Here is a 10,271-nt window from a genome sequence, read left to right as displayed (position 1 = left end):
GTATATGCTTCGCTATCACTAATACTGCTTCGCTTTTCCTGCGAAACTGCAGCTTTTCTTTTTTACTGCGACTCCAAGTATAAGCGCTGCTGCGCACGTCTGTTAGGCCTCATTTCGGTTACTGAGTGAATTATATATATATTTACAACCTCTGTACGGCGATGTTTCCATGCCTAATAAACGTTGTAAATTAGAAATTTTCTTCAGGAGTCGCTAGCATTGCATACTAGAAATACAAGCAATAATGAAGCACATAGCCTTCACGTGGATTTCAACTGCCGTTGGCAAGGCTCTAACGAAGGGTCCCTGGAGGTTTTTTGCAAGGTCAGAAAAGCACGCAAAGCAATTTGAAGCGACGTGAACATACGGCAACATATTCGTTCTCTAGGCATAGGTTACTCATACCATTAGAAATAAAGTTGGCTACCTCCTTCTCTTAAAAAATAGAATGAACTTTGTCGCGTCTATATATTACAATATATTGTGTCTTCCCCCCCCCCTTCCCCCACCTGCGTGTAGTGCAAAAGGTGGGCACCCCATCTCGGTGGAAGAATAAAGTTTTTAATCAATCGTAGTATAAATTTAACAAAAAATGCTGAAGTGAAAAACACGCGGGTGAGGTAGCCGTCTCTGGTTCTTCTAATGCGCTTGTCCTCCTATCGTGAGATTTGCACGTCTGCGCCAACTTGTGACTAAGCTTTTAGCCACACACAATACATTTTTTTCTGAAAAGGTAGAGACAACCCAAAAGACAGCTCAAATATGGGTAACAGAACTCTCGTAATGACGCTTTAGGTGGGGGGAGTTGACTTCGGCATCGCTTGGGGAGGCCCTCCCCCCACCCTCCCGCAGTCGCCATTTATGTTGCAAATGATGATGGCACTTTAATAGTGGTGCTACAGCAGGCAATGGACTATGTAGTGCAGAAGGCGTCTGACCAAGTCCAGGGCGACACCCACAAGCGTTGTGGTTATGTGGGTGACAGGCCTCTGGTGTCCCGAACGAGCACACACGCGCATTTGGTGCTTCATCTGGATCTGCACTCTACGTCCCTGCATCCCTGTAAACACAAAGGAAAATGCAATGGAAATGAAAACACAAATGAAAATGCATTGTAAATTAAGCGCAAGCCGTGGCATAGTTAACATTTATGGTGTAATTAGGAGCGTTGCCAACAATTGTTGGGTCCTGATTTTGGATATGAAGGAGTTTTGTAGAACGTTTCCCCTGTATCTTCGGTGGACTAAACATCAAGCCTCGCTTATAGTTGATTAAAATTAGGGGCAAGTTATGGACCAGGTGTAGGCCAAGTTTCAAGCATGTTGAATAATTACAGCCTCAGCAGTAAATTACGTATGCAAGGGCTCTGAAGCGTTCCTGATCTAGAGCATCACGGCAGTGCGATGCGCCCAGCACCATGCAGGCACTGGATTACCCCCATTATGAGCCACGCTCGCTTCTGTGTAGACGCAGTTGGTCATGCCTGTCTCTTGGTGCAGAATCTCGAACTCTCTGCAGGCACAAGCGAGCACACCTGTGTATGTCTCTCTGGCAGCACGATGTTCGAGAAAATAGGGTAAAATAGGGAGAAATAAGGCACGGCCTCAAATAAATACAACTAAGCACTGTAGGTACTGGTGGGATGTATCATAAGCTGACAAACCCTTTTTTTCTTTTTCGCTCCTGTGCTCTTAAAAATGACCCTGGTATTATATTTATTGCAAAATACTGCAGGCAGCAATGCTGCCCTAGCAGGAGAGGTTTACGTCAGGTGCAGTGACAAAGATTTCACAAAGGAATTTACATTTACACAATCAACAGACGCTGGCAGACATTTCCACTCTTCAATTTTGAGCGGGAAAAAAAAAAGAAAACGCGTTACCCACAAGGATAATCAGCACCAGATCAGTGACTGCATTTATAATATTGTGTTGCACTTATGTTGCACATTCAAGTTCTATGGAATCAGATATTCAAATGCATCTCTTACTAGATGCCACTTGGTATGCTGGAAACCCAATGGGTTCCACTCCAGGCGTAAACTGCTGAAGCTTGTTGACGTCATCTATTGTAACGACAAGGTGCCTGTCGTGTACCATAGCGACGTGTACCTGCAAAAGGAATGTTGCAAGATGCCGTAAGTAAATGCCCATCTTAGCAATATCTAACATACGTGAGCATACTAAAGAATATAATGAAATAACCAAAAATTAGGGCTATTTCATTTCTGAACTAAATTTGGTGGTCGCAGAAGCTGACGAAGCATTGCAGGAACAATGAAAAGAACCACGAAGGGGTGTGCGAGTAGCGCGCGTTTGTCGATACTCCAGTGCACTTACATCCCTGCGCTACAATAAAAAGATGCGGTGGCTCGTCGGAATCACTCACGCGGTAGACACTCCGTTGAGCCAGCGTGCATACGTCTATTAGCGGTGAGAATTTGGGGTGGCGCCCTCTCGCGTGTGACGTCACGGCCAGGACGCCACGCGCGCTCGTTCCCTTCGTGCACGGAGTTAAGACATATAGGCGCCGTGCACGCCGACGGACGCGCCACTGGTGGCGGCCTTGCGCAAAACACGTGGGAGAGGAGCCTGGCGCGCGCCGTAGTTTGTTGTGTCGTTGATCGTGATTCTCTGTCTTATTCACGTTTTCAGAGCAAGATAGGCAACACCATTCGCACGTGTTGTTGCAGGGTGGGGGGGCTCAAATACCGGTGAAAACGTGCCGGCGATACGGTTCTAATCATTCCCGGCAAAGCCTCATCAGCGGGAGCAACGGTAGCAAAAATGAATCGTCACTTCGAAGGGAAATTTCTTGTTCTCATCCTTTCCCTTGCCTCGTCGGTGTTTTTTTCCACTCGATCATAGTTAGGCGCGTGAGCAACGAAGTTCGTCTGCAGTGCAGCATGTGTTTTAAAGGCATTTCGCTAAAGTTCGGAATGCTGTTTGCCGCTTATATTGTTTTCCGCTTCTTTACCGTGTTGCGCTAGCTAGGCAGCACGACTGCACGAGCGCATTGCGTTGTATGTTAAAGCTACTGAAGTTTGCAAGAACTGAAATTGTTGGTTTCATGTGGCGCGGTAAATCCTCGCACCAGCTGTCGCGCACTTCATGTTTTTACATCTATTTTATGCGTGGCTTTGCACATGTTTAACTTTTGCTAGTTGCTCCATGCATAACTCTTGTAGATTCTTTTGAGCTGCAAAGTTTTCACCCTGCCTTGTTTGTAAAGGGTATAAATCACGCTGTGTCTTATCGGAATGATACCAAGGAAGTGCTTCTTTAACAGCTTTGTTCTTTTCGCCCGAGGGCATCTTAGATATTGTTTGCGTTTTTGGAAATGTCTTTAGAAAATAGGTAGTTCAGGGCGAGAATTGCTAATAGCTGCTGCATATGGTATTTTTGTTCCATTTCTCGCTGAAATGTTCGCGTCCCGTTTGGGAAGTCATCACACATGGATGCTGCCTGAGCAAACTTAACACGCCGAGTGATTTGTTTCTTTCACAACGTGTTTCACAACGTGTTTCTTGCATGTGAGTTTTGTACTCAACTGAATTCTTATACTTACGCTGCAGACGACTAAACCGGGCCTTGCCGCCAGCGCTCATCTACTTTGACTGGCGCTGCTCTGCCTTTAAATATATCATGTGGCACCTCTCTCAAGCAATATAGAAAAGTACTGAAAAGTTAGTCAGTATTTAGCTTTGTACGTTTCCAAGCAGCTCAGTTGGGGAATTTAAAATTGCACAAACTGCAGCGGGAACGGTAGTTCATCGGCGTATGCAGCAGAATTGCATCGGCGGTACAGCACTAACACGCGTTTTTATTAACCCGTGTGTTTGGTGACTTCGTTGGCTAGTGTACGCGTTTCCATCAATAAATTGGCAATTACTCTTCTTGGGGCGACTTCGACTGCACTTATTCGGCGATGTCACATGTTCTCATCGGCAGAAAAATCACAACGGCATATGCAGAGATTGCACCGTGCGGATTTGTTTGATATAAGTCTGCACTAACGACGGGTACTTATTATTCAGGTACAGAAGCAGCATTGAGGCAAGGGTATAATAAAAAAAAACCATCGAGAGATCGCATCACTGAACAAAATTTATCGGCTAGTGAACATGAGCTCCACGTCATGTAAATGAGGCTCATGGCGTTTGTCTGCGGGACACACCTTGCACGTATGTGGACCATATTGTCCCAAACACCGGTAACACCGTGTTCATACCCGCTCGCGCAGAGGTCAGCATCGTCCCTACAGCTGTCACCGCAGAAGAAGCAGCCTGGCACCCGAACAAAGGAGAAATCGCAGCCGCGAATTTCAGCCATCCTTGCTGCAAAGGGTTGTCGTCTGCTACTGCTCCCGCGTGTACTGTTGGAAGCGTCCGCTAGGTGGCTTTCAGTGGCGCCTCTATAGGCAGTGCACGAGGCGTGCGGGCGATCAGATGCGCCGACGCTACTATGCGGCGCGTCGTAGAAGCCGCAGCGGAAAAAAAAAAAAAAAGCAGCGCCCGGCAGGCGGCTCGGCGGCTCCGGCCACACCGTGGTAGAAGTCAGGCGCGCGCGGCCGAACGGGAGCAACACGCTCAACCGGTTGCCCTGGCAACCGAAACGGCGGTAATTTCTTCCCATGCCGCCAGCATGAAAACATATCTAAAACCACTCAATCTCCCAAAGTAGCGCCATTCGCTTCCCTCCTCCTCCGCTCGGCGCGGCCTCGACGGTGGCGCCCCCGGTGGTGGGCCTGCCGTAGCAGACGACGGCTAACACGCTACGGGAGGAAATCCGCAGAAAAGTTCGTTCGAGCCCTGCGGAGCAGTTTTTTCAATCGAGATCTTTCTTCGTGAGTCGGTAACTGGCCTTTAGAATTTCGTGTTGGAATTGCGGAGGAAATAGAGAAAATGACCATTATTCAAGGCGTATTTAACGCGTAAAGCGCGCTACTTTGAGAGTTCGTGTTGCTGAAACACGACGCAAGCACGCGGTGTGCTCAAACACGCGCGTAATTATCAAGGTTTCAGGTGTTGACAGCGTGAAATATGTGTACGTGGTTTCGTAGGTTCATTCACGTACCTGCAGGACACTTTTGTTCGGTCGGCGCGCGAGAGATTCCGGCTGTGTGCGGTCAGCAATGCCTGGCAACAGGGCCGTTTTTTTCATTGCGGGGTGCTTTGGTAATCGTGACGACATATTGTCTTTTTTTACAAGTACTGCTCGAGGAGGGCACATGTAATGGCTAACTGAGGCCTCTGAAGAGCATGTAACATTACACTAATGCAGGCGTCGCAGGGAGTGTTCGCATACAAAATTGGCTGTCCGCGATCTTATGCCCCCTTGGCATGCACAGGCTTCGGCGAGCCCCATCCAGCCCTGGTTCTAGCTTTGGTGTTCCCGTTGCCGCTTTGGTGCCCTGGAGGCGCCGTTAATAATACGAAATAATGACGAGTTTTACAACTAGTAAATAAAATTTATTGAAGAAATACTATCGCGCCGAGGCGCCAACTTCTAAAGCAGCGCTAGCGCGCGAGTATTATGAAACGCCAACGAGGAACTTACCGGCCCACGTACGACTCTACGATCAAAGTGCACGTTAAACATCCCCAGGCGAGCTAGATAAAGTTATCCGGACCCATCCACTACGACCTCCATCCTAGCTTTAGTCGCTTCGGAACGTTAAAAAGGTAAATCACCACAAACCAAATCAATACATGCGGGCGTACATTCGAAGTTAAAAGACTGCATCGTAAGTCATAGTGAGCCTTGCAAAAGCGTCGAGAATGTGCTAACTTCTGGTGGAGCTCAAAACACACCCTGAATAAAGTCGCTTTTATGTCACAGGCCAGCTGCAGATGCGTGCATTTCCCCGCAAGACGAAACTACATAAAACAGAGAGAGCACATTCGAAAAAAAAAAAAGTCAAACAACGCGCTAAAAACCACGCAGAGCATGAACGCACACGTTTTCGAAGCGGAAGGCGTGAACTAGGCTCGAAATACGAGGTTGTGAGTAGCCGTGGCCACTTCCTGGAAGTCAGCCCGCCCGATCCTACGAATCCACACTTCTTTTTGCGTTGCGCCCGCCGGACGGCAAAGCAAAAAGCTTTTTGCCCTCGCTGTGTCTGTTGCGGCAACCGTAGGCGCCGCAGCATGGCATCGCAGTTAAGTTCTCGGCCCTGCACATTCTATTGCGCTAGCGCACTCCGTCAGTCTGCCTGCCGTGCTTTCGTGGCGCAGGCCCAACAATGGAGTTCGGCGCGCGCTGGAAACAAAAAATATACAAAAGCGCAGCGCCTGCTCCGCGCTGGAAAGAAAAAAATATACAAACGCGCGGCGCATGCTTCCACGTGACAGAGATTGGCCAATGGGGGAGCGGAGGAGGCTGGGGTGACAGGAGCCGTGGAGGAGAAGGCGCCAGGGTGAGCGGGGTGGCGGAAAGATCTAAGAATGGCGCTAGTTTTGAAAAATTGAGGGGCTTTAAACATATCCGCGGGCTTGTGACCTTTACTGGTCGCCGCAAACAGCGGAGTCTCCACTCCTTAATATTTCTTGCTCCGTGCCTTCGTGTATGCTTGGGGTATGGGTGGCTCGAACCGTACTTATTGAAGGAGATGTCGGCTTCTTTCTGCTGCCATGCCTGAACCCCAGTTTCTTCTTCAAAAGCGCGTGAGTCGGGAAAATTTGCGGCTTGGATATCGCAAGCTCTGTAGCGTTGAAGGGGTCTACTGATATTACAATGCATATATGCGCCGTGTCTGTCCATCAATTTTGCGTAAAAAGAATGTGCAAATTCTACACGCGAAGTTGTGTACGATGCTTCGCTAAACACTTGAACATTCGCGTAGTATTTAGCTATGAAAGACATTGCATATTATATGGAGAGAAATCTTGGTAATTGGCGTCAACATGTTATCCGTGTTAGAAAGACAGTGCCCAGTGAAGCTGTCATCATGATTCTTATTACTCTGGTGAGTCGTTCTAGTCAAATATGACCATTTATTAATGCGTAAAAGAAGAGTTAGACGAGCGCATTTCTTACGAAGGATTTTGCTGCTACTTGCACACCTCTCTGAAACAAGCCTCCAATAAACGAATTGCTCGTGGCTGCTAACACGACGGCGCGTCATGCAGAGTATTTGCATAGTTAATTCACAAATGCCATAGTAGCAATCACGTGAGAGAAAACTTTCGCGGTTAAGATTGAGAGCAAATCAATTCCAAGTGATGAAATGTTTCATGGTGGCCCTCAGTAGCCGTTATCGACAATATGGCACGCCCCTCACGCAACGGTAGCAACGGACTGTCGGTATGGCGAGGCACGTATTGTTCGCGGAACCCATCAGTTCACTATAACTTCGAACTGAAACCATGAACCATTTTTTACAGCGACAATTGGAGTGCCTAAAGTATTATCGAGGTACTACAGCGCAGCTTAGATCGCCTATAAAAGGAAAATTCAAGCACCTTCTGCCTCACCATGTCTCAATCGAGCGTTGTATAATTATATGAACCTAGAACTATTCACTTGGTCGGTCCATAAAAGAGAACCTGACAAACATTCATAAAGAAAGCACCACAAGCCTTACATATTTCCCTTGATTTTTGACCTCCTACCAGGGAATTATGATACTGTGAAGAAGAAGACGCGTCTCGCGGCACAGCAGCATCGCCAACGCGCGGCTCGGCTCGCGCTGTTGATTGCTGGCGTCTTTTTGGACAGTGCTTCGGGCTGTCTCGCCGTTCCCGGTCGCTGTGACTTTGCATTAGGAGCCGCCAATAATAATAATCACCATCATCAGCCTAGTTACGCCCACTGCAGGGCAAAGGCCTCTCCCATACTTCTCCAACTCCCCCTGTCATGTACTAATTGTGGCCATGTTGTCCCTGCAAACGTCTTAATGTCATCCGCCCACCTAACTTTCTGCCGCCCCCTGCTACGCTTCCCTTCCCTTGGAATCCAGTCCGTAACCCTTAATGAACATCGGTTATCTTCCCTCCTCATTACATGTCCGGCCCATGCCCATTCTTTTTCTTGATTTCAACTAAGATGTCATTTACCCGCGTTTGCTGCCTCACCCAATCTGCTCTTTTCTTATCCCTTAACGTTACACCCATCATTCTTCTTTCCATAGCTCGTTGCGTCGTCCTCGATTTCAGCAGAACCCTTTTCGTAAGCCTCCAGGTTTCTGCCCCATATGTGAGTACTGGTAACACACAGCTCTTATACACTTTCCTTTTGAGGGATAGTGGCAACCTGCTCTTCATGATTTGAGAATGCCTGCCAAACGCCCCTTAACCCATTCTTATTCTTCTGGTTATTTCAGTCTCATGATCCGGATCCATCGTCACTACCTGCACTAAGTAGATGTATTCCCTTACCATTTCCAGTGCCTCGCTACCTATCGTAAACTGCTGTTCTCTTCCGAGACTGTTAAACATTACTTTAGTTTTCTGCAGATCAATTTTCAGACCCACCCTTCTGCTTTGCCTCTCCAGGTCAGTGAGCATGCATTGCAATTGGTCTCCTGAGTTACTAAGCAAGGCAATATCATCAGCGAATCGCAAGTTGCTAAGGTATTCTCCATCAACTTTTCTCCCAATTCTTCCCACTCCAGGTCTCTGAATACCTCCTGTAAACATGCTGTGAATAGCATTGGAGAGATCGTATCTCCCTGTCTGACGCCTTTCTTTATTGGGATTTTGTTACTTTCATTGTTGAGGACTACGGTGGCTGTGGAGCCGCTATAGATATCTTCCAGTATTTTTACATATGGCTCATCTACACCCTGATTTCGTAATGCCTCCATGACTGCTGAGGTTTCGACTGAATCAAACGCTTTCTCGTAGTCAATGAAAGCTATCTATAAGGGTTGGTTATATTCTGCACATTTCTCTATCACTTGATTGATAGTGTGAATATGGTCTATTGTTGAGTAGCCTTTACGGAATCCTGCCTGGTCCTTTGGTTGACAGAAGTCTAAGGTGTTCCTGATTCTATTTGCGATTACCTTAGTAAATACATTGTAGGCAACGGAGAGTAAGCTGATCGGTCTATAATTTTTCAACTCTTTGGCGTCCCCTTTCTTATGGATTAGGATTATGTTAGCGTTCTTCCAAGATTCCGGTACGCTCGAGGTTATGAGGCATTGCGTATACAGGGTGACCAGTTTCTCTAGAACAATCTGACCACCATCCTTCAACAAATCTGCTGTTACCTGATCCTCCCCAGCTGCCTTCCCCCTTTGCATAGCTCCTAAGGCTTTCTTTACTTCTTCTGGCGTTACCTGTGGGATTTCGAATTCCTCCAGGCTATTCTCTCCTCTACTATCGTCGTGGGTACCACTGGTACTGCATAAATCTCTATAGAACTCCTCAGCCACTTGAACTATCTCATCCATATTAGTAACGATATTGCCGGCTTTGTCTCTTAACGCACACATCTGATTGTTGCCTAATCCTAGTTTCTTCTTCACTGTTATTAGGCTTCCTCCGTTCCTGAGAGCCTGTTCAATTCTATCCATATTATAGTTCCTGATGTCCGCTGTCTTACGCTTGTTGATTAACTTAGAAAGTTCTGCCAGTTCTATTCTAGCTGTAGGGTTAGAGGCTTTCATACATTGGCGTTTCTTGATCAGATCTTTCGTCTCCTGCGATAGCTTACTGGTTTCCTGTCTAACGGCGTTACCACCGACTTCTATTGCGCACTCCTTAATGATGCCCATGAGATTGTCGTTCATTGCTTCAACACTAAGGTCCTCTTCCTGAGTTAAAGCCGAATACCTGTTCTGTAGCTTGATCCGGAATTCCTCTAGTTTCCCTCTTACCGCTGGCTCATTGATTGGCTTCTTGTGTATCAGTTTCTTCCGTTCCCTCCTCAAGTCTAGCCTAATTCGAGTTCTTACCATCCTATGGTCACTGCAGCGTACCTTGCCGAGCACGTCTACATATTGTATGATGCCAGGGTTCGCGCAGAGTATGAAGTCGATTTCGTTTCTAGTCTCACCAATCGGGCTCCTCCACGTCCACTTTCGACTAACCCGCTTGCGGAAAAAGGTATTCATTATCCGCATATTATTCTGTTCTGCAAACTCTATTAATAACTCTTCTCTGCTATTCCTAGAGCCTATGCCATATTCCCCTACGGACTTGTCTCCAGCCTGCTTCTTGCCTACCCTGGCATTGAAGTCGCCCATCAGTATAGTGTATTTTGTTTTGACTTTACCCATCGCCGATTCCACGTCTTCATAAAAGCTTTCAACTTCCTGGTTATCAT

At 47.1% G+C, this 10,271-nt stretch overlaps 1 long non-coding RNA gene across 1 annotated transcript; it reads right to left on the bottom strand.

Moving 5' to 3' along the window:
• Window positions 1–541: 541 nt before the first annotated feature.
• On the bottom strand, window positions 542–2,470 carry LOC129381277 (uncharacterized). Its single transcript, XR_008609480.2, has 2 exons — window positions 1,991–2,470; window positions 542–1,060 (listed from the first exon to the last, which is right to left on the bottom strand). It is a non-coding gene; the product is annotated as an uncharacterized lncRNA (long non-coding RNA).
• Between the last annotated feature and the right edge of the window lie 7,801 nt (window positions 2,471–10,271).

This window comes from Dermacentor andersoni, chromosome 3, assembly GCF_023375885.2.
Source record: "Dermacentor andersoni chromosome 3, qqDerAnde1_hic_scaffold, whole genome shotgun sequence".
In the NCBI taxonomy this organism is placed as follows: domain Eukaryota; kingdom Metazoa; phylum Arthropoda; class Arachnida; order Ixodida; family Ixodidae; genus Dermacentor; species Dermacentor andersoni.
The sequence above is the reverse complement of the archived record's forward strand: the minus strand, read 5'-3'. Positions and strand labels throughout refer to the sequence as shown.